At 39.3% G+C, this 26,898-nt stretch overlaps 1 pseudogene; it reads left to right on the top strand.

The window, feature by feature from the left end:
• The first annotated feature begins 3,298 nt into the window (after nt 1-3,298).
• Nucleotides 3,299-3,981, top strand: LOC109491254 (annotated as a pseudogene).
• Nucleotides 3,982-26,898: the final 22,917 nt, after the last annotated feature.

The following is a 26,898-nucleotide window of genomic DNA, read 5'->3' as shown; positions in this document are numbered from 1 at the left end:
AACATGCATGCAGGTTTACTGGGAAGTGATCTCAAGAGAGATGCCAAAGGCAGGCAAGAATGGGCCCAGGGAGAAGCTGACCCACACTGGGAATGCAACTAATGCCTTAGCTGATCTTATGCAGAGACATGGAACTAGGATGGCCTTACAGATGTGTCTCAAATAGAAGCAAAGAACCTGGTCTTTTGTCACCCTGCAACCACCAGTACTTTCTTGCTCGTCTACACTGATAGGGAGCATAAACCTTGATGAGGCAGATACTTGTGGCTGAGAACCACCCCAATAAGAGATGAGCTGTGAGCTGTCAGAAGCTGCCATCTCCAGCACCTGAAGGACAAATATCTCGGTCCCAAAGAGGGGATCTGCACAGAACACTACAGTATCCACCACCGTGCATGCTTTCTACCCCTTCATCCCCTTCTCCTTGTGAGTCCACCTCATCTGGGAATGCCATCTCAAGGGCTCTGGTTGGTCTTCCTTACTGGGGAAGACTACAGGAGAAGGTTTACGGGGACAAACTCTGATGCTGCAATTGATCTTGAAGCCACAACCAACAGCTATTGTCCCTCTCCTCTTTCATCCAGTCCGGGCTCCCCGCCACCTTCTGCCAGTGGAAATGCTGGTCAAGGCAGGTTGCCTGGTGAGATCGCCCAGGCTCTTTCCTGAGGAGTCTGAGAAACTGGTTACCAGGCAGTTCTCTGGCCATAGTTACTCTACTTGTCCATTTACTACTGAAACTGGACACAGGAGCTTCAAGAGATGACCCAACAGACTGTCCGAATGCTGAGTGTAATCCTCTCTGCCCCACTTGTGCAGCAGCAGCCTTGCCTTCTACTAAGGATAAGAGTCCCGTCAGAAGGCAGAAAAACAGGAGCAATTTTAATTAAAAAAAAAAAGTTTAACATAATTATCAAATACTAGGATGGAACTGGAGTAAACGAATTGGCTTCTAAGGGCTAAAAAGAACTTCAAAAAATGCAGAAATAGCTGATATGCTGAGTAGCCGTTACCTCTAGGACTGAGGCAGAGCACCCAAGGAATGAAAACCTTGGGGAAGTGATGCCCCTGTCTCCGAGGCAGAGGTTGAGAGGGCAGCAGAGTTGGTGTGGCTCGAGCCCAAGAGATGGGGTGAAGTTCACTGAGGTGCTGCAGGCTAACAACAAGAACCTCCTACTCCTGTGGTAGCAATGACAGTGCTGGGAAGCTGCCTGCAGGGGGTGCTATTGAACTCACTGGGGAGCCAGCTGGAGAACCAGCGGAACTTACCACTAAGTTACCTATGGGGAGAATCTCAGGGTGGGGTGTCCAGAAAACTTTCCCAGGAACACACTGTTGAACTTACTAGGGATGAGTGCTACTGGGTGCCCACCAGGAGAGCACAGGCCACAGGCCAGGATCAAGATGAAAGGGAAATCACATTGGAACTAGAAAAAAACAAAACAAAAAAAAGCCCTTTCCTTCTATAGGGCTCCTCCAGCACCCTCTACTGACAAACTTGGCCAGCAGAGGAGAAATATTTACTGTCCATCTCCACTATAACAAAGCAGGGTACGAAAGCATGGATTTGGTGCTAAGAAGCAATAAATTGATAACTAGCATAGTTAGTCTGCCAGTATGGTGACTCTCATCCCTGCCTAATGGTCTCCAGGCATAAGGAACCCAACAAACAAAACATAGCTTAGACACCAGTGGAAATCTTATGCCGTGCCCCTTGGTAGTAAGCATTCCTCTTCTGAGAACCAAGATCTTTAGAAGCACCTGGATGGCTCAGTTGGTAGAGCATCCAACTCTTGATCTCAGGGTCATGAGTTCCAGCTCCACATTGGATGCAGAGAGTACTTTAAAAAAAAAAAAAAATCTCTATACCTGCACAGCCATAGTTCTGGAGGCAGGAAATGCAAATTTTCCAAGTGAATTGGGGATGGTGAGACCACTCCTACTTCCACCCCATGATTCTGACTCATGTATTATCCCTTCTGGGAGCATGATACCAGATAATTGCCTTTATTTAGGGTATATACCATATCCTAGGAAATGGTGCCCTATCCTCTAAAAGAGTGGTCTCCAAACAGGCACCTCACCTATGCCTCTAAGAGACCATTCTGTGACTCAATTAAGTAAAAAGCTTCTAGGGGACACAGTGTGTGATATGGCCAGTGGATTTCCATGGCATAAGCCCACTTCTATACCTCCTTTCCTCTAAATTTGGTCTCTTGGTCTAAGGCAATCTCATGTGGATCCCATGTCAGTGGATTAAATACTCTGTGAGACCCTGGAGAGCAGTGCTGTCTGCAGCTCTGCAGCAAGGAAAGGCAAAGATACACCCAAAATGTGTGTTAATCCCAATCAAAATGAATCACTGCCTCTTCTGAGATAGAAATCCAAAATAGCGAACTTGCAACCTAATGCCTGATTAATTTTCTTGAGGGTTGATGCTACAGAACAGCCATGTCTCTGTTGCTGGCAGGTTGGGCATTGTGAAAACTGTGAAAAGTTTTCACACTTTATGCCTATTTCAATCAACCCATTCACATTCCTCTTCCTGAGTTATCCTTGTCCCCTATTCTCCCGATACTTTTTCCTTTCAGGGTCATATGCAACTAGCCAGATGATTTGTTTCTGCCCATGACTCCATGTACAGTCTTACCTTGGACTATCTCTTTCAACACAAAGTGAATGACCACCTACACAACCCAGGACTTTGCCCACTGGGAAGATTTTCCTCACTGACATCTATCAAAGTCACTCCTCATTGGGTTGTTGAGTAGCATCAGTCCATTTTCAGTTCATACTGACACATAAAGCTGACCCAACAGTAAACCAAACTCAGTCTCCATCATCATCTATGATTGCCTCCAAAGGTACACACCAAACAGCTATGGGTCTGAGCTGAAGGAGAAGCATCAGTACAACGGGAGCAGACAGCATTCAGTGCTCTAGGCCATCTACCCGTGCAGCTAACTCATGTCCACTAGCCCTTCTCATGCCCAGTCTGGGATGGACCACTTCCACTACCTTATAACAGAGCACTATTGAGCCCACCCAAATTTATGACTCAACAGGTGAGAGAACCCAGCTCATTCAGATTAGTTCTGGCCACACATGACTTACCCGCCCAGAATCAGATACTCTTATCTCTACCAGATCCAAGCAGCAAGCAGGAACCACCTTGTGAATGGTTGAAATCTGTGCTACGGATAAAATGGACTTGCTCTAGAACTGCATTGTCTTAATATGATAGCCACTGACGACATGACACTATTTAAGCATAAATTTAAATTAATTAAGATTCAGTAAAATGCGTTCACACTTTCTATGCTGGTCTCACACGCTCAGCGCAAGTCCCAGCAGACAACGCGCGGAAGGCAGGGAAGATGGCGGACGCAGTTGCCGCAGAGACAAGGGCGGGGAGCAGCAGCGCATGTCCCACATCCGGGTCATCATAAAGAGCTTCTGAACCACCCTCCCCCACCCCCCCGGCGTTCACCATCAACCAGGAGGTGTGGGTGCCGGTAACCAAGGCTGCGGAACTCTCTGTTGAATATTTAACCACCTATTCCTAGAGACATGGCAGTGGAAAAGAAAAGGAAGCACTCGGTGATTTGTGAAATACTGCAGAGGAATTGGAAACTTTTTAGTTCCTTGCAGATTTATTACCCAAGATAATTTTAGCTAGTAAATATCTGAAAAAAACAAAGAGGGGAGAAGACAAGGAAGAGAATGACAACAATGATGAAAGTGATGGGGATGAAGCAGAAACCTAAACCAAAAAGGAGGAACTTTAAAAATCGGCCCGCTGAGGACCCTCCTGGATTGGCACCATTGCTTTGAAGTAAGCACAGCACGGTGCGACTTTAGACTCCTCAATTTTCAGAGACTTGAAATACGTTGTATTCCTTCCTGGCTGAGAGCAAGCACCTGATATGCCCACACCATAAATGGCCAGGAGGCAAGGAACCCAGACAGCAGCCTCTGTCTGACGAGCCCATGCTGCAGCTGGGAGCACCAGGAAAGCTGCCTCTACGGTCAGGCACTACCAGATGATCCGCGGCAGCCGCAAGCTGTAAAGGCAAAGACGATGTTGCTTAACTTCTTAATTTACAGAGATTTTTGAAGAGCCGCTAAATACCAGTGTGTAAATTCATAGATATATATTTGGAAATTAGTTCTTGTTAAACAACTACATCTAGTTTGAGCTAAATATGTAGCTTATGGGTAGTATGTTACATTTTAATTTTTCTCTTTCAAGAAAACTTGACTCTTTTGTTCAAATACTTACTGCATGTTTTTAACCGTAAAGAAATAAGTTTTTCTTTTTTTATTACAAGTGGTACGTGTTTTTACAGTAAATGCTCTATGGAACGGGTTTTCGAGCCCTCTTTTGTTCTAACGCCTTGCTTATTACCTGAAACTTTCGTGAAATTTAAAAATAACCATTTCTAACATTTTTATTCCCAGAAAAGAAGCACGAGCTAATTAAATCTAATACAAAAAGAAGTATTACCTCTGCATATGCGTATTTTTCTTTAAAATATTTTTTAAATTTTGTATATGGAAGATCTCTTATTTTACCGTTCCTTTGTTTATGCCCAAAGTCATTGTTTTTACTGTTCATGAGAGAAAACCGTAAGCCCTATTTTTTTTCTCAATTTTTGGCTGTCTTGTCAGTCTCTTTTTTAAAAGGTTGAGTTATAATTTACATCCAGTAGAATCATCCTTTAATATCTGACCTGTTGGTTGTGTAAGCAATCAATATACAGTACAGTTCCATCACCCCAGATACTCCTCTGTACCCTCTGGAGCCCCTTTCCTTAGCCCTGGGCAACCACTAATGTTTTCTGTTCCTCTTGTTTTAAAATTTTATTTTAAAATAAAATCTTTTTAAATCCCCCAAAATTAAATTAAGTAAAATGTTAGACAGATAGGTAGACAGGTAGGTTGGTAGATAGGTAGTTAAGTAGATAGATAGATAGATAGATAGATAGATAAGTAGGTAGATAGATAGATAGATAGATAGATAGATAGATAGATAGATAGATAGATAGACATATGAAATAACACTAGCCACACTTCAAGTGCTTGGCAGTATATGTGGCTAGTAGCTACCATATTGCATAGAACGTTTCAACAATGCGGTAAGTTCTGTTACATAGTGCTGTTCTAGAACCCTAGAGTTCCATATAACAACTCTTCTTTGGAGCTTACTATAAACTCTACACAGTGTCCTCTCCCACTACAGATAACTTTAGTACTATGGGATCTGCCAGGTTGTGTGGTCTAGGTGCAGGACTGTTTACTTCATAGCCTAGACCTGCTGCAGACTCTCCTATATTTAACACCGTCAGTTTATGTTCTTTATTAAAAGCAATGAGCAGCATTCTCAAATATGGAATGTACTGCCTCCAGAAGTCAAAGAGGTTTACCAAGCATTGTGCTTGGTATCCACAGTAGTGGGGGTGTAAGAATAGGTCTTATTTTGAATTGGATGTTATAGTATGCCCCCAAACTTCAGATCCCTACCAATTTCACTGAAGGCCCCTGGATTTTCACAGGTTTAGCACCTACCCATGTGTCCTAGGTACCTGTTGCTTCTTGCTTATCCGGTTCAGTTACCGTGTCATCAGTACAGTGGAAGAATGTGATGTTCTACAGATGACCAAAGGATGCGGGTCCCTTCAGACTATATCAGGACTGAAGGTGGAAGAGTGAACATTGACTAGAAAAAGATCCTGACTAAATGTATACTCTACTCTGTCTCCTGGGAATGCAAACTGCTTATTGGCCTCCTTTCCAAGAGGGATGGAAAATAATACATCTGCAGATAAATGGCTGTGTGCTGCATGCCAGAGGCTGTGTCATTCTGCGGAAAGAAAGGAAGAAGGGAGGGGGGAAGGGGGGGAAGGAGGGAAGGAAGAAACAAACTACATCCAGCAGAGCGTCTGCCACAGAGGCTCCTATTGGGTTGTTTACAGTTAGTTGACTGCCATTCAGTGTGAAACCTCTAGCTTCTGTAGGGGTCAGACTAGTGAAAGAAACAGGGATTGGGGACGGACCACCATCCCTGCAGTAAGTGTTTCAAAGAATGGCATGAATCTTCCCCATAGGACGTGGTATTTATTTTGATTTACTATCTGGGCCAGGGATAGGGAGTTTGGAGGAAGGGCAAGATTTAGAGACTTAGAATTGAACTTCCTTTATTAAAAAAAAAAAAGATTTATTTATTTCAGAGAGATAGAGAGAAATAGAGCACAAGCGGGAGGGGCAGAGAGAGGGAGAGATCATCTTAAGTATACTCCGCACTGAGCATGGAGCCTGACTCGGGGTTTGATCTCAGGACCCTGAGATCACGAACTGAGCTGAAACCAAGAATTGGATGCTTAACCAACTGCACCACCCGAGTGCCCCCAAGCTTCCCTTTCTACGAGATCTCTTACCTCACAGGTCCAGGAACCAATGTGAGTGTTCTGCCAACTGCCAAGTCTGTCCCTTCCAATTATATATTGGAGGATCAAGGAAATAACATCCACGGAGGCCACCGGTGCCCATCAGGTGGATTCACAGTAAGCCAGTCCTGAGGCAAGACTCCTTTTACCACCCACCAGGAAACATGGTGGCACTCTAGGTCCCCAGATACCAATGAAAATCAGTCTCTGTGCCCAACAATCCCCAAAAACCTGGGTGTTCTCCTTTCCCCCAATGCAAGATATCCTAGTAAATGTCTTTGCATCCATTTGGGGAAAGATGTAGAGAATTACTACTGATTAAATGTAGCATGGTGTTGCAGGATCCTTCCTCATAGGTCCCTGGCCTCTCCTTCAATCAGTGAGTCTGGAGTCCGAGAACTGGCCTAGGTCCAAAAGCTAAGCAGTGGCTTATGCCTTTTATTGGGGCTATTTATTGCCCTTAGCTCCCCAATCACCTGTTCTTGGTTTATTTTCATTGTGTAAATCAAGTAGTGTCCTTATTGACTGCCCGCCCATCTACCTTGCCTCCAGGAATACTGTACCCCATTCAGTATCTCCACAGCTCTCTGAGATTGAGACCCCTGGCTGCCACTCCGATTTTGTCACTTATTGTGACAATGTCTGTATCTTTCTCCCAGTGGTTACACTGTTTGCCACCTAGATTATAATATTTCAGAGTTTTCATCACCCCTTTTGCTATCAGGAGCTCAGTTCTATAACAGCATCTTCTATTAGCCTGTTCTACAGAACTTTAGAGCTTCTCAGTGATTCTGGTGCCCCTCCCACCAGCACATTCATTATCACCTGAGAAAACTGTCTTCCACACTCCCATGCAAAATCCTATCAGGTTGGGGTTTCTGGTCCACTATATCACGTTTCCACTCCTCTGAACGTTTTGACCCCTTCCTCCACCATCTGCCAGTTAAGTCTTAACTTTTATTATCGTTAAGCAGCTCAGCACGTCTTCTACCTAATCCTAATTTCCATTAGGAATTGAGATGAGAGGACAGTGAAATAAAGGCAAATATGTTGGGAGATAAGCTGAAAGTACTGGTAGACACAATCAAATTTCCTAAGAGAATTTACTTTCTATTTCAACTCACATTGCTTGTCCCTGTAGCTACAGTTGGAATATGCCTACCCTCCTTGCAATCATGCAAATCAGATTTAATATAAACAAACTGGTAAAGAATCTTCAGGTCCTCAGAGAGCAAGAATATAGCAGTCTTGGGAATTTTACCAAATGGGTCCTTTTTATTGGGAAATTGTTTCATTATTTACTGATGCCACAATGATAACCTAAGAGAACTCCATCTGCCATCTAGAGATTACCCTCCAATAATCAGAGACTTTATAGATATGCAGCTAATGTTAGAAATTTGCTGTAAAAACTGGAAAAATTATGGAATATCACCTCCACTCTGCAAAAGTCAATGAAATAAAAGTTTATTTTTATCCTGGAGCGAAACTGGAAATAATTTACTTCCTTGTCTCCATTAAACCTACGACTGAAATGGGACCTGATTTCACCCTCATGACTCACCCACTCCATTCTGGCATTTAATTAGATATTGTGCAGTGAATTTCATTTTTAATCTTCATGGGCTAACAGTCTACAATGTACACAGAATAGTCTACCACCACCCCCTAAGCCTAAACAGAGACTACCCAACATTGCAAATGTTTCATTCTACTTCAACCAAGCGGAAAAACAGACTCTCTTAGGAATGTGCTGCTTAGGCATGTAAATCAGATTTTAAAATTCAGTCATTGTTAACTTTTCCTGAAAAGTAAGCTAGTGAAAGATGGATTGAGAGAAACTTTGGGCGAAAAAGGCTGCATCCTCCATGACCAGATCTGAAAAAATTTTAGGCACATACATCCATTCTTTTAGTGCAAATTTCATGGAAAAAATAGGCCATTTGCTGAACTGAACTTCCTTCCCTAGGGAAATAAACTATGTACCTAGATTAAAGTACTTTTCTTGCCAAAAATGTAGAAACATCTCTCTCATTGTAGTCTCATCTAGCCTTCAGGTAAAAAAAAAAAAAAAAAGACAAAAATATGAGTTCTGTTTTGCTGTTTGGTCTGTTTTACTGACCAATCATCAAAGGCAGAATCCAGCTGTCTGATGTAAATGGAAAGACACTGTTATCTATTCTCACAGATGGATTCTGGAATCCTTTTGGCTTAATTTTGGCAGGGACTGGTAGGAGCAGAACCAGACTCAGGAAAAGCACTGATAATTTCCTTTGAGGTGCTCAGTGTAGTAAGAGATGGAGGAAACCCTTTGGAAAAACTTAGGTTAAACAGATTTTTTTAAACTACCACCCTGTTGGACACAGTGGAAATGTGAACCTTGGGAAGGCAAAGGAAAAACTTCCGAAGGATTGTCTGTTTCCCAAATTACTTTTCTCTACCTTTAAGCTTCAAGGAAATGACATTCTGATTTCTGGGAAGGTTCAAGTGAATTCTATTTGGGGTTAGTTTGCAATATTCAAATTGCTTCAGGGCCTGCTCTGATTGGGATTCTGTTTCCTCAGTAGCACCGCAATAAAATACCTATCCCCTTAAAGTAGTTATTATCAGAGAACCAGGACCTTGCCGTCTAGCCAGCACGCTGGGGGGACTGTACAAATATCTTAGCCCTCTTCTACCATTTTCATTAACACAAGGTAATCTGGGGTCTTTTGACTGCAAGGGGAATAAAAAAAGACGTCTTTGGGTAGTCTGTTTATCTCCTATGCCAAGACATCCAAGTGGGTCTTCGGAGAGGACTTAATTAGTAACTGTGGCCCTCAGCTCCATATGGATCCTGATGACATTCAGATTTATCTTTTCCCTCCCTTAAGACATTAGTGGGGAAGATGAAAAATAAATAGACCTTGCCAAATGCACAGTCCTTAGAGTTCTCAGAAAATAAATGCTATATTTCCAAAATAAGAGCTCCTTCTGATGAAAGGAGACAAACTTGTTGCTTTCCCCCGGTTCCTGCAGCCTCACTCTAAACACTCTGTCTTTTTGTGTTTCAGCATTTGCATATAGTACCCATGAATGAGAAATATTAAACAGATTGACTTGCCGTCACCAAAGGGCAGTAAGCTGCATGCCAAAAACAGGCTGATTCCCAGGCCTACCACAACTGACTAATCCAAAATTTAAAAAAAGAAAATAACCTAGTGTGCATTTTGGGAATGATTTTAGCTTCAAGTAAGACAAAACCAACTAAAAGACACTAAAACAAATAGAGCTATAATTTGTTCTCAGATTTGCTGATTGCTGGTATAGGATCCGTGGGGCCAATACTGTTAGAGCTTAGTGTCTGAGATATTCTTGGCATTTCACTCAGTGTCAAGGTGACTCTTGCAACCCCAGTTATTATGTACACACTCAAAATAGGAAGAAGAGAAAATGTCCATACAAATAGATTTTTGATCTTTCCCAGAAAGTTTTCGTTGGCCAAAACTGTGTAACATGGCCAATCCTAGCTGCAAGAAGGCTAGGTGAGTATTTCACTTTCCTGGCCTCTGTAATGGAAGATGGTAAGAGGAGATGGTTGCAAACCATTGACCGCAAACCAATCAATACTCCACCACATCCACTATTATGTTTTACCCAACAGTTCAGCCTTAAGAAGAATGCCAAATAGTTGATCTTTCAGGATACTTTAAGAGTGAAAGAGGGGACTATTAACAGTTATGCCAAGAAAATAGCATCTAACTAGGACTGTCCTGAGAAAATTGAAATATATGATTCACTCTAGTCATATAGACAAAGCATTCTGAGAAATCAGCCCCACTGCCTTCAACAGTTTGACCAGGGAACTGAAAATCTGCTTCTCAACCAAACAGAATCTTCGAGGCTGGACCCAGGGTCTTTCCTGTTTATGCCCTACCCACCTCGCTTTGCGGTAGACCAGACCCCTTTTCTATGGGAGGCTTTGCTAAGACCATTTGGCAAATAATACTTAGAGGCCCTGTCCTCTCTTACTTCCGTACAGGCAAAATCTTTTTAGAGCACATATTATTCATGTCTTTCTCCCACCTGCCATCCTGCCTGTGTGACGACTTTGTTCCATAAGTCAAAGAGATTCTCAGAAATCAGACGGTACTGACCATTTACAGAGGGTCAGGATAGTACCCACTTGCCATCAAGATAAAAAAGAAGTTTACCAGTAGTATAAATTGAAACCTCTCCAAGCATTTGACTTTTCTATACTGACTTTATATCTTTATTCATTCATAAGGACAACAAAATAATCTGGGAGCAAAATTTGAGCCTGGCACCATGATTATAAGGTAGTATAAGGTTATTTCTAATCTTATAGCTAGAAATGGTTTTTGATGCCAGAGTATGTCCCTGGAATACTAATAAATGTATGACTCTATTACCTTGAATTCTAGTTATTTTTATGTCATATCTTCCCAACTTAATTAAGATTTCTATTTTCTTCTCTGTAACTTCCAGCTTTCCAAACTTTCTACTATAAACAAAACGCAATATATTACTTTTATTTTTATTTTTTTTAATTAGTATGTGTCTTTTCCTTGACTTTTGAGGGAATACACACTTATTGGAAAAAATCAAATATCACAGAAATAAAAGAGTGAAAAGCACATCTTCAGTCATTAACCTCCACCACCAACTTGGCCAACTCTCAGAGAAAACCACTATTATCATTTTGATGTGTGTATATATATTTATATTTTTTTATTCTATGAATTAACATATACATAAAATTAGTGAGCATACATATAACTTCATTTTTTTCATGTAAAAGTCTATTGGTATATTTCACTACCTCTTTCTTTTCAAGCTACATTGTGTGCCGTAATATCTAATGGTGTGAGAAGTACTTAAGAGATATGGAAGCCATTGTGAATTGTGGCAGGTCTTTTGGATAGAAAAAATAGAGAAATTACATATAGCTATACTGGAAAAAGTATTAGAAAACTATACTATGGTGCAGAGTATAAAATAGGCTGTAGTATTCTCACAGAAAACATTATGAAATAAGACTTTTCTAAACATATCTTCTATTTTCAGAGTAAGGGTAGAGATAACTTTGTATGAATGTCACACTCCATGGTTTGGGGAAGTTCTAAAAATAAATTTAATTGACTGTTTTAATAGGGTAGATGTCACTTCAAGGATCTTTTCTCTAAAAAACAAAAAAAAATCATTTTTGAAGTCTCAACTCAATACAAACATTAAAATAAGTCCTTCTTTTAAACAGAATTTCAACATTCTCCACATATTTGACATTTTTCCTAATGAAGACACTGCTGTATTGGCATGTTCTCATAATGTGTTATTTAAAAGCCTTCTTTTCTTGCCAACATTGTGAATTTAAGCAGCATGCACTAATTAATGAGCTTCAGTTAATCTTCCTTTCCTTCCAAACCTTAACTACCCATCCAGATTTTTCTAGTTCATTCTTAAGATTTAAGAACTCATAAAATTTAGGGCACTTTTTTTTCCTTCACTGAACTGTTATTTACCTACTTATTTTTTTAAGTTTTTTTAAAATTCCAGTTAGTTAACATACAGTCCAATATTAGTATCAGGAGTACAATACAATACAGTGGTTCAACACTTCTAAACAACACCCAGTGCTCATCAGAGCAAGTGCCCTCCTTAATCCCCATCACCTACTTAACCCATCCCCCACCCACCTCCCTTCTGGTAACCATCATCAGTTTGTTCTCTAAAGTTAAGAGTCTGTTTCTTGGTTTACATCTCTTTCTTTTTTTCCCTTTGCTCATTTGTATTGTTTCTTAAATTCCACATATGGGGGCTCCTGGGTGGCTCAGTCACTTAAGTGTCTGCCTTTAGCTCAGGTCATGATCTCAGGATCCTGGGATCAATCAGCCCCAGTCGGGCTCCCTGCTCAGTGGGCAGTCTGCTTCTCCCTCTCCTTCTACCCCCATGCCCCCCACCCAACCCCAGGTTGTGAGCTTTCTCTCCCAGATAAATAAATAAAATATTTTTTTAAAAAATTCTACATATGAGTGAAATCATAAGGTGTTTGTCTTTCTCTGACTTATTTCACTTGGCATAATAATCTCTAACTCCATCCATATCATTGCAAATGGCAAGATTTCATTCTTTTTGATGGCTGAGTAATATTCCATTATATATGTACACCACATATTCCTTATCCATTTGTCAATCGATACACACTTGGGCTGTTTCCATAATTTGGCTGTTGTAAATAATGCTGCTATAAACATCGGGGTGCATATATCCCTTTGAATTAGTATTTTTGTATTCTTTGGGTAAATACCTGGTAGTGCCATTGCTGGATCATAGGGTAGCTCTATTTTTAACTTTTTGAGAAATCTCCATACTGTTTTCCAGAGTGGCTGCACCAGTTTGCATTTCCCCCTTTCTCCACATCCTCACCAACAACCAACATCTGCCATTCCTTGTACTGCTGATTTTAGCCATTCTGACAGTGTGAGCTGATATCTCATTCTAGTTTCAATTTGCATTTCCCTGAGGATGAGTGATGCTGAGCATCTTTCCATATATGTGTTGGCCATATGTATGTCTTCCTTGGGAAAAGGTCTATTTATGTCTTCTACCCATTTTTATGGATTATTTGCTTTTGGGGTGTTGAGCTTTATAAGTTTCTTACGTATTTTGGATACTTACCCTTTATCAGGTATGTCATTTTCAAATACCTTCTCCCATTCTGTAGGTTGCCTTTTAGTTTTGTTGGCTATTTCCTTCAGTGTGCAGAAGTTTTTTATTGACGTAGTCCCAATACATTATTTTTGCTTTTGTTTCCCTTCCCTCAGAAGACCTATCTAGAAAGAAGTTGCTATGGTTGAGGTCAAAGAGGCTACTGCCTGTGTTCTCTTCTTGGATTTTTATGATTTCAAGTCTCACATTTAGGTCCTTAATCAACTTTGAGTTTATTTTTATGTATGGTGTAAGAAAGTGGTCCAGTTTCATTCTTTTGTATGTTGCTGTCTAGTTTTCCCAACACCACTTGTTGAAGAAACATTCTTTTACCAATTGCATATCCCTTCCTGCTTGTCAAAGATTAATTGGCCATACAATTGTGGGTTCATTTCTGGGTTTTCTATTCTGTACATTGATCTATGTGTCTATTTTTGTGCCAGTGCCATACTGTCTTGATCACTACAGCTTTGTAATATAACATGAAGTCCGGAATTGTGAAGCCTCCAGCTTTGCTTTTCTTTCTCAAGATTGCTTTGGCTATTCGGGATCTTTTGTGGTTCCATAGAAATTTTAGGATTGTTTGTTCTAGCTCTGTGAAAAATGCTGGTGGTGTTTTAATAGAGATTGCATTAAATGTGTACATTGCTTTGGGTAGTATAGACATCTTAACAATATTTGTTCTTGCAATTCATGAGCATGGAATGTCTTTCCATTTCTTTGTGTCATCTTCAATTTCTTTCATTAATGTTTTATAGTTTTCAGAGTACAGGTCTTTCACCTCTTTGGTTAGGCCTATTCCTAGGTATCTTACTGGTTTTGGTGCAATTATAAATGGGATTGATTCCTTGATTTCTCCTGCTGCTGCTTCATTATTGGTGTATAGAAATACAACAGATTTCTGTATATTGATTTTGTATCCTGTGATTTCACTGAATTCATTATCAGTTCTAGAAGTTTTGGGGTGGAGTCTTTTGGGTTTTCTATGTTCTGCAATCTGCAAATAGTGAAAGTTTTATTTCTTCCTCGATAATTTTTATGCCTTTTGTTTCTTTACGTTGTCTGATTGGGGTGGCTAGGACTTCCAGTGCTATGTTGAGTGAAAGTGGTGAGAGTGGACATCCTTGTCTTATTCCTGACTATAGAGGAAAAGCTCTCAGTTTTTCCCCATTGAGGATGGTATTAGCTGTGGGTTTTTCATAGACAGCCTTTATTATATTGAGGTATATTCCCTCTAAACCTACTCTGTTGAATGTGTTCATCATGAATGGATGTTGTATTTTATCAAATGCTTTTTCTGCATCTAAAATGATCATATGGGGGCACCTGGGTGGCTCAGTTAAGCATCTGCCTTTGGCTCAGGTCATGATCCCAGGGTCCTGGGATCAAGCCCCATGTTGGGCTTCCTGCTTCGTGGAGAGCCTGCTTCTCCCTCTCCCTCTTCCCTTCCCCCCTCCCGCTTGTGTGCTCTCTCTCTCTCTCTCACTTGATCACTTGCTCACTCTCAATCTCAAATAAATCAATAAAATCTTTTAAAACAAAAAGAAATGGGGGTGGCTGGGTGCTCAGTCAGTTAAGGGTCTGCCTTCAGCTCAGGTCGTGATCCTAGAGTCCCGGATCCAGCCCTGCACTGGGCTCCCTGCTCAGCAGGGAATCTGCTCCTCCCTCTGCCCCTCCCCCTCCCCCTGCTCATGCTCCCTCTCTCTTTCTCTCAAATAATAAAATCTTTAAAAAAATTTATATATATATATACATATATATATAATTAATATATAATTGATTGATTTGTGATTATGGAACCATGCTGGCAACCCAGGAATAAATCCCACTTGATCGTGGTGAATGATATTTTTAACAAATTTGCATTCAGTTTGCTAGTATTTTATTGAGGATTTTGGCATATATGTTCATGAGAGATATTGGCCTGTAGTTCTCTCTCTCTTTTGTGTGCGTGCGTGTGTGTGTGTTTGTGTGTGTGTGTGTGTGGTGCCTGTATCTGGTTTGGTATCAGGATAATGCTGGCCTCACAGAATGAATTTGAAAGATTTGCTTCCTTTTCTATTTTTTGGAAAGTTTTCCTTCCTTTTATATTTCCTTCCTTTCTATTTTGGAATAGTATGAGAAGAATAGGTATTAACTCTTCCTTAAAGGTTTGGTAGAATTCCCCTGTGAAGCCATCTGGCCCTGGATTTTTGTTTGTGGAGAGTTTTTTTGATTACTGACTCAATTTCTTTGCTGGTTATAGGTCTGTTCAAGTACTCTACTTCCTCCTGTTTCAGTTTGGGTGATTTATGTTTCTAGGAATTTATCCATTTCTTCCAGATTGTCCAGCTTGTTGGCATATAATTTTTCATAATATTCTCTTAAACATACTTGTATTTCTGTGGTGTTAGTTGTTACTTCTCTCTCATTTGTGATTTTATTTATTTGGGTCCTTTCTCTTTTTGACAAATCAGACTAGAGGTTTAACAATTTTATTAATTTTTTCAGAGAACGAGCTCCTGGCTTCATTGATCTGTTCTATTGTTTTTTTAGTTTCCATCTCATTTATTTCTGCTCTAATGTTTGATTTCCTTCCTTTTGCTGGCTTTAGGCTTTGCTTGTTGTTCTTCTAACTCCTTTATGTGTAAGGTCAGGTTGCTTATTTGAGCTTTTTCTTGCTTCTTGAGGTAGGCCTATATTCCTATATACTTCCTTTTTAAGACCACTTTTGCTATATCCCAAAGGTTTTGGATCATTGTGTTTCCATTTTCATTTGTTTCTATGTAATTTTTTATTTCTTCTTTTGCTTCCTGGTTGACCCTTTCATTGTTAAGTATGATGTTCTTTAACCTCCATGTATTCGTGGTCTTTCCAGGCTTTTTCTTGTGGTTGACCTCTGGTTTCATAGCATTGTGGTCAGAAAAGATGTATGGTATGACTTCAATCTTTTTGTATTTGTTGAGGCCAGTTTTGTGGCATATAATATGTGACCTATTCTGGAGAATGTTCCATGTGCACTTGAAAAGAATGTATATTTTGCTGTTTTAGGATGGAATGTTCTGAATATATCTGTTAAGCCTGTCTTGTCCAGTGTGTCATTCAAAGCCATTGTTTCCTTGTTTATTTTCTGTTTAGATGATCTGTCCATTGATGTAAGTAGGGTCTTAAAGTCTCCTACTATTATTGCATTACTATTGATTAGTGCCTTTCTGTTTGTTATTGTTTTATATATTTGGATGCATAAATATTTAAAATTGTTGTATCTTGTTGGATTGTCCCCTTTATTATTATATAGTGTCCCTTCTTTATCTGTTACAGTCTTTGTTTTAAAGTCTAATTTGTCTGACAAACTATGAAAGACTCTTAACTATAGGAAACAAACAATGGGGTAACTGTGTGATGGCCATTAAGGAAGGCACATGATATGATTAGCACTGGGTGTTATATGCAACTGATGAATTACTGAACTCCACATCTGAAACTAATGATGTACCATATGTTAGCTAGTTGAATTTAGATAAAGAAAAAGATTGATGCACATAAAAAATAAATAAAAATAAAGTCTAGTCTGTCTAATAATAATTATTGATACTCTGGCATTCGTTTGACATTCAATTGCATGATAAGTATTTCTCCATCCCCTCACTTTCATTCTGCAGGTGTCTTTAGTCCTAAATTGAGCATCTTATAGGCAGCATATAGATGGGTCTTGTTTTTTCATTCATTCTGACTCCCTGTCTTTTGATTGGAGTATTCAGTCCATTTACATTCAAAGTACTTATTGATAGATACATATTATTGCCATTTTATCACTTGTTTTGTGGTTGTTTCTGGAGATTTTCTCTGATCCTTTCTTGTCTTTCTCCTATGTTTTGTTGGTGCTATACGTGGATTTCTTTCTCTTTATTCTTTGCATGTTTATTAGTAGTTTTTTATATATGGTTACCATTAAGTTTGTATATAACCTCTTCTGTATATAGCAGCCTATATTAAGTTGATGGTCATTTAATTTTGAACCCATTCTTTTCCCCTCTCCTCCCCACATTTTAGGTATATGTTATTATATTTTACATCCTTTTTTTGTGAATTTCTTGACTGATTTTTTTACAGAAGTATTCATTTTTATTGCTTTTGTGTTTCCTGCCTTTATACTGTCAATTTGGTCTCTCTTTTCCGCTCAAAGAGTCCCCTTTAATATTTCTTGCAGGACTGGTTTGGTGGTCATGAACAACTTTGATTTCTGTTTGTCTGGGAAACTCTTTATCCCTCCTTCTATTGGAATGGCCTTGCTGGATATTCTTGGCTGCAGATTTTTCCCATTCAGCACTCTGAATATTTCCTGCCACTCCATTCTGGTTTGCACAGTTCCTGTTGAAAAATCTCATGCTAGCCTTATGGATCTTCTCTTGTAAGTTAAGGACTTCTTTTGTCCTGCTACTGTTATTTTTTTCTTTATCATTATATTTTTCTAATTTAATTAAATAGGTCTTGGTGTGGGTCTGCTTTTGTTGACTTTAACGGAAGGCCTCTGTGTCTCCTGGATCTGGATGTCTGTTTCCTTCCCCAGGTTACAGAAGTTTTCTGCTATTACTTCTTCAAATAAATTTTCTGCTCCCTTTTCTCTCTCTTCTTCTTTTGAGATTCCTATAATACAAATGTTATTACATTTGATAGAGTCACTGAGTTCCCCAAGTCTATTCTCATTTTGCAGAATTCTTTCTCTCTTTTATTCAGCTTTATTACTTTCCATTACATTGTCTTCTAGGTCATTAATTCATTCCTCTGCTTCTTCCAGCCTACTGTTCATTGCATCAAGCATGTTTCTAATCTCATTTATTGCACTCTTCATCTCTGAATGATTTTTTAAACTCTTTTATCTCTGTGGTTAGGGTCTCCCTGATGTCTTTTATTTCTTCTAAAGGCCAGTGGGTATCCTTATGATTGTTGCTTTAAATTCTCCATCAGGTATGTTACTTATATCTGTTTCACTTAGATCTCTGGCCATGGCCTAATCTTGTTCTTTCATTTGGGATAAATTCCTTTGTCTTGGCATCTTGGCATTTTGTCTAAGTCTCTGTTTTTTTCTGTATGCTAGAAAAGCCAGTTATCTCTCCTGCTCCTGAAAGTAATGGCCTTATGAAGAAGAGATCATGTAGTGCCCAGAGCCTGGTGCTTCAGGGAGTATCTCCGGTGTGTGCTTCATGCACTCTGCTATTGTGTTCTATCTGTGTTATCCTTCAGGCCAGTTGTCTGCAGAGGCTCTCCTTGCCTGCTGTGGGCAGTGTTTGGTCCCTGGCCTGAATGAGGGGAGTTTTAACTAGGCATGCTCTGGTCTGCTTGTGAAATGAGACCTGTCACTACTTCCACCGAACTGAGACCCTGCAAAACTCTTTGGTCAAGAGATGCCGTGTGGGCAAAGGTTTCTGCTGGTCTTCTAGGGGATGTGCGCACCATGCTGGGACTGAGGTAAGTGTGACTGAGAAAGGCAGTTCCACCAAAGCATGGTGGGGTGGGGCTTAGTATAAGCAAATTAGGCAGATAGTGCCAGTGCTGCACTGCTATCCACAGGTGGCTCTGTGTTTATGTAGAGGAGTGGACAAGGAAAATGGTGCTGGCAAGCTCCTTTGCTCCCAGAGATGCATCTCCATGAACGCTGTCTCTCAGGGATATGCTCTCAGAGGAGAAAATACTCTCCCTACTGTGTACCCCAGGCATTCTTCAAATCACTGTTTCCATGCTATATGCCCCAGGGTTGTTTGCCTGCCTTTTCTCCAAGAGCAGCACAGTGCCCTCTAGGCTCTATCCCAGCCAAGCCCACTGACCTTTAAAACTCCAGGCTTTAAGCCCCACTCACAGTGAGAACTTATGAAATTCAGGCCCTCTTGTTTTCCCAGCTAATGGCTATGGAGAAACATTCTCCTTGTGCATTCCCCTTGGTGCGCCTCTCTCCTGCCTTTCTCCGTGACCATGGCTCCCTCCCCTCCACAGTTGCCAGGATCTTTCTCCGCTAAACTGTGTCTTCATATTGTCTACCTTCTTCGATGTGGCCTCTTCTCTCTCATTAGTTGTGGAGTTCATTCTGTCAGTCTTTAGGTCTATTTCTGGGATATTTAGGATGATTCGATAGTTATCTAGTTGTACTGGTGGGATGCTGCCATCTTCCTCCTCCACTCCCTATTTACCTACTAATCTAATCATCTAACCTTTCTCCTTAGTTCATTATGCCATATTCCTTAACCATGGAACACTTGACATGATACTGACTTAACATCATATAGTAAGAGTCTAGGGTAAAGACCAAAACTAAATCCTCAAGGAAGTCTATTTAGCCTCTTAGCATCTCTTTTAATTTTTCAATAAAATGCTTTCAAAAAAACCAGTGTTGGGGCGCCTGGGTGGCACAGCAGTTAAGCGTCTGCCTTCGGCTTAGGGCGTGATCCCGGTGTTATGGGATCGAGCCCCACGTCAGCCTCCTCTGCTATGAGCCTGCTTCTTCCTCTCCCACTCCCCTTGCTTGTGTTCCCTCTCTCACTGGCTGTCTCTATCTCTGTCAAATAAATAAATAAAATCTTTAAAAAAAAAAAAAACCAGTGTTCACTTTTTAATCTCTTCACTTCTGCTATCCAATCCCTAGTAATTGAAAGTGTGATAAAACACAAAAGCTTAAGGACCAGTGTACTAAAACTATAGGCTAACAGTTCTTGAAGTGTGGCCCACAGAACCCAAGGGTCCCCAGGAAACTTTCATGGACTCTGTGAAATACTTTCAGGGAATCCACAGAGTCAAAACTATTTTCAAAGTAACACTAAGGCATTATTTGCCTTTCTCATTTCGTTGATATTTGCACTGAGGGTACAAAAGCAGTGGTAGATAACAGTGCTGGTGTTTTACAATCAAAGCAGTGAGTACCACCAAATGATACCAGTGTCATTGTATTTTCATCAACATGCATTTGTGGAGAGAAAAAAAAAGTCAATTGCACTTAAGAATGTCCTTGATGAAGCAATGCTCTCAATTTTATTAAATCTCAACCCTTGAGTACATTCTTTAATATGTGCCAAAATGGGAGATACCTATAAAGCTCTTCTGCTGCGTATCTAATTCACTGGTTGTCTTGAGGAAAAGCCAATTGAGCTGCTACCTGAACTACCTACTTCTTTTGGAACGTATTTACCAGAAATAACTGACAGGCAAACAATGATTATTTAAACTTAAGTAGAGGATGTAGAGAAAGGAGAACCCTCTTGCACTGTTGGTGGGAATGCAAATAGATGCAGCCTCTCTGGAAAACAGTATGGAGGCTCATCAAAAAGTTAAAAATAGAACTACCCAATGATCCAACAATTGCACTACTAGATATTTACCCAAAAGATACAAAAATACAGATTTGAAGGGATACATGCATCCCGACGCTTACAGCAACATTATCAACAATAGCCAAATTATGGAAAGAGCCCATTATGTCCATTGACTGATCAATGGATAAAGAAGTTATGGTATATATATACAATGGAATATTATTCAGCCATAAAAAAGAATGAAATCTTGCCATCTGACAATATGGATTATGTATTATGCTAGGAGAGTATTATGCTAAGTGAAATAAGTCAGTCAGAGAAGATAAATACCATATGATTTCACTCATATGTGGAATTTAAGAAACAAAACAGATGAAATGGGGGGGGGGAAGAGAGGCAAACCATAAAACAGTTTCTTAACTACAGAAAACAACCTGAGAATTGACAGAAGGGAGGTTGGTGTGGAATAGGTTAAATGGGTGATGGGTATTAAGGAGGGCACTTGTGATGAGCACTGGGTGTTGTATGTAAGTGATGAATCACTAAATCCTACACCTGAAACTAATAACACTGTACGTTAGCTAAATGGAATTTAAATAAACACTTGGAAGAAAAAAAAGTATTTTGCAAACCTTTTTTTCAAACATGAATAAAGTAAACCTATCACTTTGAGGACAACAGACTATACTTATTGCTAACAATAAAATTTTAGCTTTTCAGCAAAAATGGAATTATGGAAAATATGTCCAACATAATAACCTTGACAACTTCCCAATATTTGAAGACTTTTCTGTTGATATTAATAAATGTGACTTTTTGTATTTTAGAATGAAACATGTCAGCATTTTGAAGATATGAATAACTCAATACCAACACTTTCCAAATGACCAAGACGTAAGGTTACAAAATTATGTATAGGGAAAAGGTCTATTCAAAGTGTAATATAGACTAATGGATTTTAATATAACAGAGTACCAAAGGTCCACTGATAACAGTTTTACAGTCTATTCTGCAACTAATTTTAAATAACTTGTCAAACTTTGGTATAATATCAGAGGAGAATATCTACAACTATCTAAAAAAATTGTTAAAATTCTTTTTTTCCACCTTTGAGCAATGCAAAGCTGGATTTTCTTCACATACTTCAATCAAAGAACATATGGTAACAGACTGAATATATATGTGAGAATCTAGTTGTCTCCTATTATCAGACACTCAAAAGATTTGCAAAAATAAAATGATGGTGTTCTACTCACTAATTTTCTGTTCTAGAAAGTATGGATTTTTGCATAAATAAAATGTTTTTTATATTAACATATAATGGGTTTATTGTTTATAATTCATTAATAAGAAAACATTTGTATATTATCAGTTTTAACTTCATGCAGTAAATATTGATAGATATAACTTATATAAACAAAAGTCCTTTGGGGCCCTCAATAACTTTGAGTATAAAGAAGTCCTGAGATCAAAAATATTAAGAAATGCTGCTCTAGGGAATACTCCATAAAGGGGGAAAAACAATTTCATTAACCATCACAAGAACCAAAGGATAAGAAATCAAATCAATTTTTACTATATCTTTACATTGCTTAATCTAGATTAGGTTCTTTTAATTTCAAAAAACCATCTCAAGGAAAGACCATAGCAGGATGACCACCAGCCGTTTCAGCTCCATCAACCATTATCAACGAACAACTTCCCTGTGGATTAATTGGTTCAGATTTTTAAGAGATCAAGCCTACTTGTCTCAGGTAACAACTGTCATCTCTGAGAAGATCCCTCCAACTGAAAGCTTGCCACAGGTCACTGGTCAGCCTAGGGATACTCCTAAGTGGTTCAGTCAGGGCCACTCCAATAGAGTGAACCTCCTAACACTGCTTTGGAAAGCACAGGACTTTGAGTGAGGCCAGTTTAAAGCCAGAAGGAAAAATCAAGTGCTAGCAGGAAAATGGAGTAGCATGTCCAAAAACTCTATTTCACAGCCTAATGCACCAGAGACGTGTCAAGTTACTGCGACTCAGACCAGGCCCACAGAATTAATCCTAGGACTGAGAATGAATAGAATCCAACTCTCAACTTGCTTTCCAGAACCTTTGCAACTAATTCCTATTTTTACTTTTTTTTTCCAGTCTTTAATGCATGAGGGGTCAACCCCCTACTACTGCCCGCCATAGCATCTACCAACACTGCTACATGTTCCCAAAACCAATCACCTTAATCTACTTTGACTTATACTACTCTGTATCTTTATGTAGAAGCCAGTCAGTGCTTTGCATTCCTCTCTCCATCATGACTGGGAGAGGGAACTTAAGGAAATACAGGGTATCTCAATTCACCAAAGCTAGAAGGTGCTGAGGTTATACAGAACAAAGCCAGGGGCTTCATTGCTACCCCTTTCTTTTGAGGCCATTTGAGCTGCATTCTTCTGCTCCCTACTTCTATCTTCTTAAATAACCTTTACTTTCTCTCGAGGCTGCTGAAGAGTAAACCCATGGATCCACTGACAAATCAATATTGGCAAAGAAAAATGTATTAGTTAGCAAGATTGTTATTTCCCTTTTCCAGGAAAAAAATAATCGTACTGTACCCAAATTCTTTCCAAAGAGCCTTAATGGTGCCATTAACTGGCAGCCCAGAAAAAGCTATGTCAAAGCAGAACTTTTCAAATGTTCAAAAATCGACAGTCCATGCCATGGTGGTTGGGGAGGGGAGACTGGACTGGCTGACCTTTTAGAGTCTTCTTTCCTTTCATTCACTCCTTCCTTGAAACATAAAATTGCTTCAATTTGATGCTAAGGCTTACCAAGGCAAGAACAGCAAAAAATAAAATAAAGGTCTTCTGAGGACTTAAAAATAACACCCAAGCTTTCCAATTGCACTTCAGAGTAGTGCATTAGCTCTGCTGTGACTACGAGCTCCTCTCCAGATTCTCTCACACTTCATTCTCTTTCCACAAGAGAAATTACTTCTGTCAAGTGTAAATCCATTCTCAGTTTTTGCAGTGCTGCCTCACTGGAGGGCATCTCTTCCCCTGACCCACACCTAGCCCAGTGCCTGGCATGTAGTAGATCCCTGTGTGGATGATGTAAGAATTCGATGTATCACTCTTTCTGATTTACCCAAGATCCTACTCTTACAAAAGAAATATTGAAGCCACAGGACATAATTATAAAGAGGAGGAGGTGAAGGAGTACTGAAGAAGATTTTATGTGTGTTGTTTGTGGAAGGTCTCAAAAATGACAGAAATCAATTTTTAATTAAAAATAAATGACTGTAAGGGCACCTGGGTGGCTCAGTTGGTTAAACATCCAACTCTTGATTTTGGTTTAGGTCATGATCTCAGGGTTGTGAGATCGAGCCCCTCGTTGGGCTCCACACTGGGGATGGAGACTGCTTAAGATTCTCTCCCTCTCCCTCTGCCCCATCTCTCGCTTTCTCTCCCCCCACCTTCCCCACTTTCCTCCATAAATAAATAAATAAATAAATAAATGAGCACCTGGGTGGCTCCATCGGTTAAGCATCCAACTCTTAATTTTGGTTCAGGTCATGATCTCAGGGTCGTGAGATTGAGCCCTGCGTAGGGCTCCGTGCTGAGCACAGAGTCTCCTTGAGATTCTCTCTCTCCCTCTCCCTCTTCCCATCCCCCCGTGCTCTCTCTCTCACTCTCTCTCAGATAAATAAAGAGATAAAATCTTTTTGAAAAATAAAATAAAAATAATTATTGTAATCTGCTGGAACTCAGCATTGCTTCTTAGGCAGGCCACCTACATTTTTGTGCATATCAACTTCTCTATGGCAAAAACTATTTCAGCGCACATAAAAACCATGTCCCAGTTTTTCCAGAGCTTTCCAAATTTCTTCTAATTGAATTCTTTTCCACAAAGTCAATATACTTATTACATAAGTGTTAACTTTTATCTTTGTTGGGGCTTTATGTTAACTGACAAGTCCCTAAAAGGTATCCTTCACACTGCACATCTATCACTTTATCCCCTTTTTCTCTTCCAGAATAAGAGCAGAGACCTGCATAAAGCAAAAACTCACCATGTTTATTGATCACTAAATTAATCAATTAATCAATTAGTGGCTTGATTTGCTATAAAGTGACTTCCCTAAAAACTCATTCCTGATGTGGAAAACACAGAAATTCGAAATTTTAAAATATCCTTAAGGAAGATAAGACTGTAAAATGACTAAGAAGCTAAGCTCTGACCTAAGACTTGGAAAGTATTTCTTCTATATGTGCCACCCTATCCAGCTGCCATAAAAAAACTCAACACTCATTTTCCTATACATAAAAAATTTGGTTCCCAAAGGGCCCAAAATAGAAGGAAGTAGGAGAAAAAGTGATTTTCAAATTTTGGCTTAAGGATTGTTACCATTGTTTACAAACTGATAGTAAGCAGACAGGCAGAAAGGAAAAAAAAGGAGAATATGGTAGACTTATGCTCTAAAATGGTATTTAACAATTCTCCATGCAGTGATTCCCAAATTTCCCACCAAAATAACTATATATGAAGACCTATGAAGTGACAGAACTTCCCAATATCAAATAACAAGGCTTACAGTCAATCTACCTCCAACTCTGCTTAGGAAACTGAGGGTATTAGAGTTGACCCCACAGCCTCCATGGCTCCCTTCCGAGTCAGGGGAAGTCTCTCGGAAGCTCATCACTCAATACTGGAGCCACTATTTGAATGTGGCTATTAAAATTAAATAAAATTTAAAATCAAGTTCCTTCATACTCAATAGCCACATGAGTAGTTGCTACCATATTAAACAGTACAGAAACAAAACATTTCCATCATCATATACGGCTCTACTTGCCACATATACTTTTAATCCACAATTGGGGTGGGTTCTGCCTTTCTAATATGATTATTCCCTCTTTCCTACTTTTTATGCAAAACTTTTTCTTTAGATCTCATTCTTGGCCTCCACTGGTTCCCTTGATCTGCCCCTATCTGGGAAAATAACTAATTTCCTGCATTCATGCCCTGCCCATTCCCACTGCCTGCCCACTACCTCCTGGGTGAAGGAAGGTTAGACAAATAATTCATAGAGGATTCAGGGTCTGAGACCTCCACTGGACCCTGCCTCAGTTTCCTTCTCTGTCCAGGTACCCTCCCACCCCCGTCCGCTTGGGAAACATGTCCTTGAAAGCTTTGAGGTGAAGTTTCCTGTACAAACAGGTAGCTGCAACTAGGTATTACAATCCTGGAATAGAAACTCCCAGAAACTTGCTCTGAAAAGTGAGAATTAGAGGGGTGTCTGGGTGGCTCAGATGGTTTAGCCTCCAACTCTTGATTTTGGCTTAGGTTGTGGGATCTATCCCTGTGTCAGGCTCTGGGCTCAGCAAGGAGTCTGCTGGAGATTCTCTCGTTCCTTCTCCCTGTGCCCCTTCCCTCACTCACTCTCTTTCTCTCTCTAAAAATAAATTAATCTTTTTTTTTTTTTTAAGTGAGAATTAGAGATATCTGAAAGACTCAACACATCCCATAAGCCAACAGGGGCATAAAAAGTTCTGAAAGAAAACATATTGGCAGAAAAAGCCCACCACATACTAAGAAAAATTAATGAGTAAATAAACTATATGCAGATATTTCATGATTATTGGTTAATAGGGGAAAATATGTCAAGTGCCCAGATTTTCAGAAAAAAAGTAATCTGAAAAGAAATAAAATCAAATTGGCCTCAGACTTCCCTAAAATAAATACTGGATTTCAACAGAGCAATGTCGACATGATTTTGGCAGGAAAACATTTTAATCTATGAAATTTTTCCCTCGCCAAGTTCTTATTCATGGGCAAAGAAAATGGAAAGACAGAAAATAAACTCTCCATGTTCCCATTTTAAACAAGTTTAAATAACTAATGGATCTAAAGCTTTTTTGGAAATGAACATTGTCAATAATGTCTATGTTTGCATGTATATATATAGTATGTGTATGTAAATATATACATTTTATATATGTAAATATCTATATGTTAATGTATACTTTCTATATCATATCTAAAAATACAAGGAAAATAGTGATAAATATAAAATTGACAAAAACCTATGTTATAGAAATGAATTCCACATTTGGCTTAAGAAAACAAAAGTAGTATAATCTTGCCTTGAGGGGAGAGGTCTCAAAAGGTAACATTTTATGGTTTATCAGCAAAAAATATGGAGCAAAATATGCTTTTGAAAAGTTAAAACTAATCACTAAATTTAAACACTAATAAAAATATAAACTGTGTATATAAAATAAAAAATACTGGAGAAAACACATGCAAGGAAATAGACTCCATACACATACAAAAAACCCCTACATAAAAAAGAACAGCACTAAGAAAAACATGTAAGTAAAACAATAAATAGCTAGATTGCCTAAAATATTTATTGAAAAACCTTTCTTCAGTGATCTGAAATGTCAAATCATCTTAGACTACATTTCTATACATAATGAGATTTATGTG

Source organism: Ailuropoda melanoleuca, chromosome 18 (genome assembly GCF_002007445.2).
Source record: "Ailuropoda melanoleuca isolate Jingjing chromosome 18, ASM200744v2, whole genome shotgun sequence".
Classification (NCBI taxonomy): domain Eukaryota; kingdom Metazoa; phylum Chordata; class Mammalia; order Carnivora; family Ursidae; genus Ailuropoda; species Ailuropoda melanoleuca.
The sequence above is the reverse complement of the archived record's forward strand: the minus strand, read 5'-3'. Positions and strand labels throughout refer to the sequence as shown.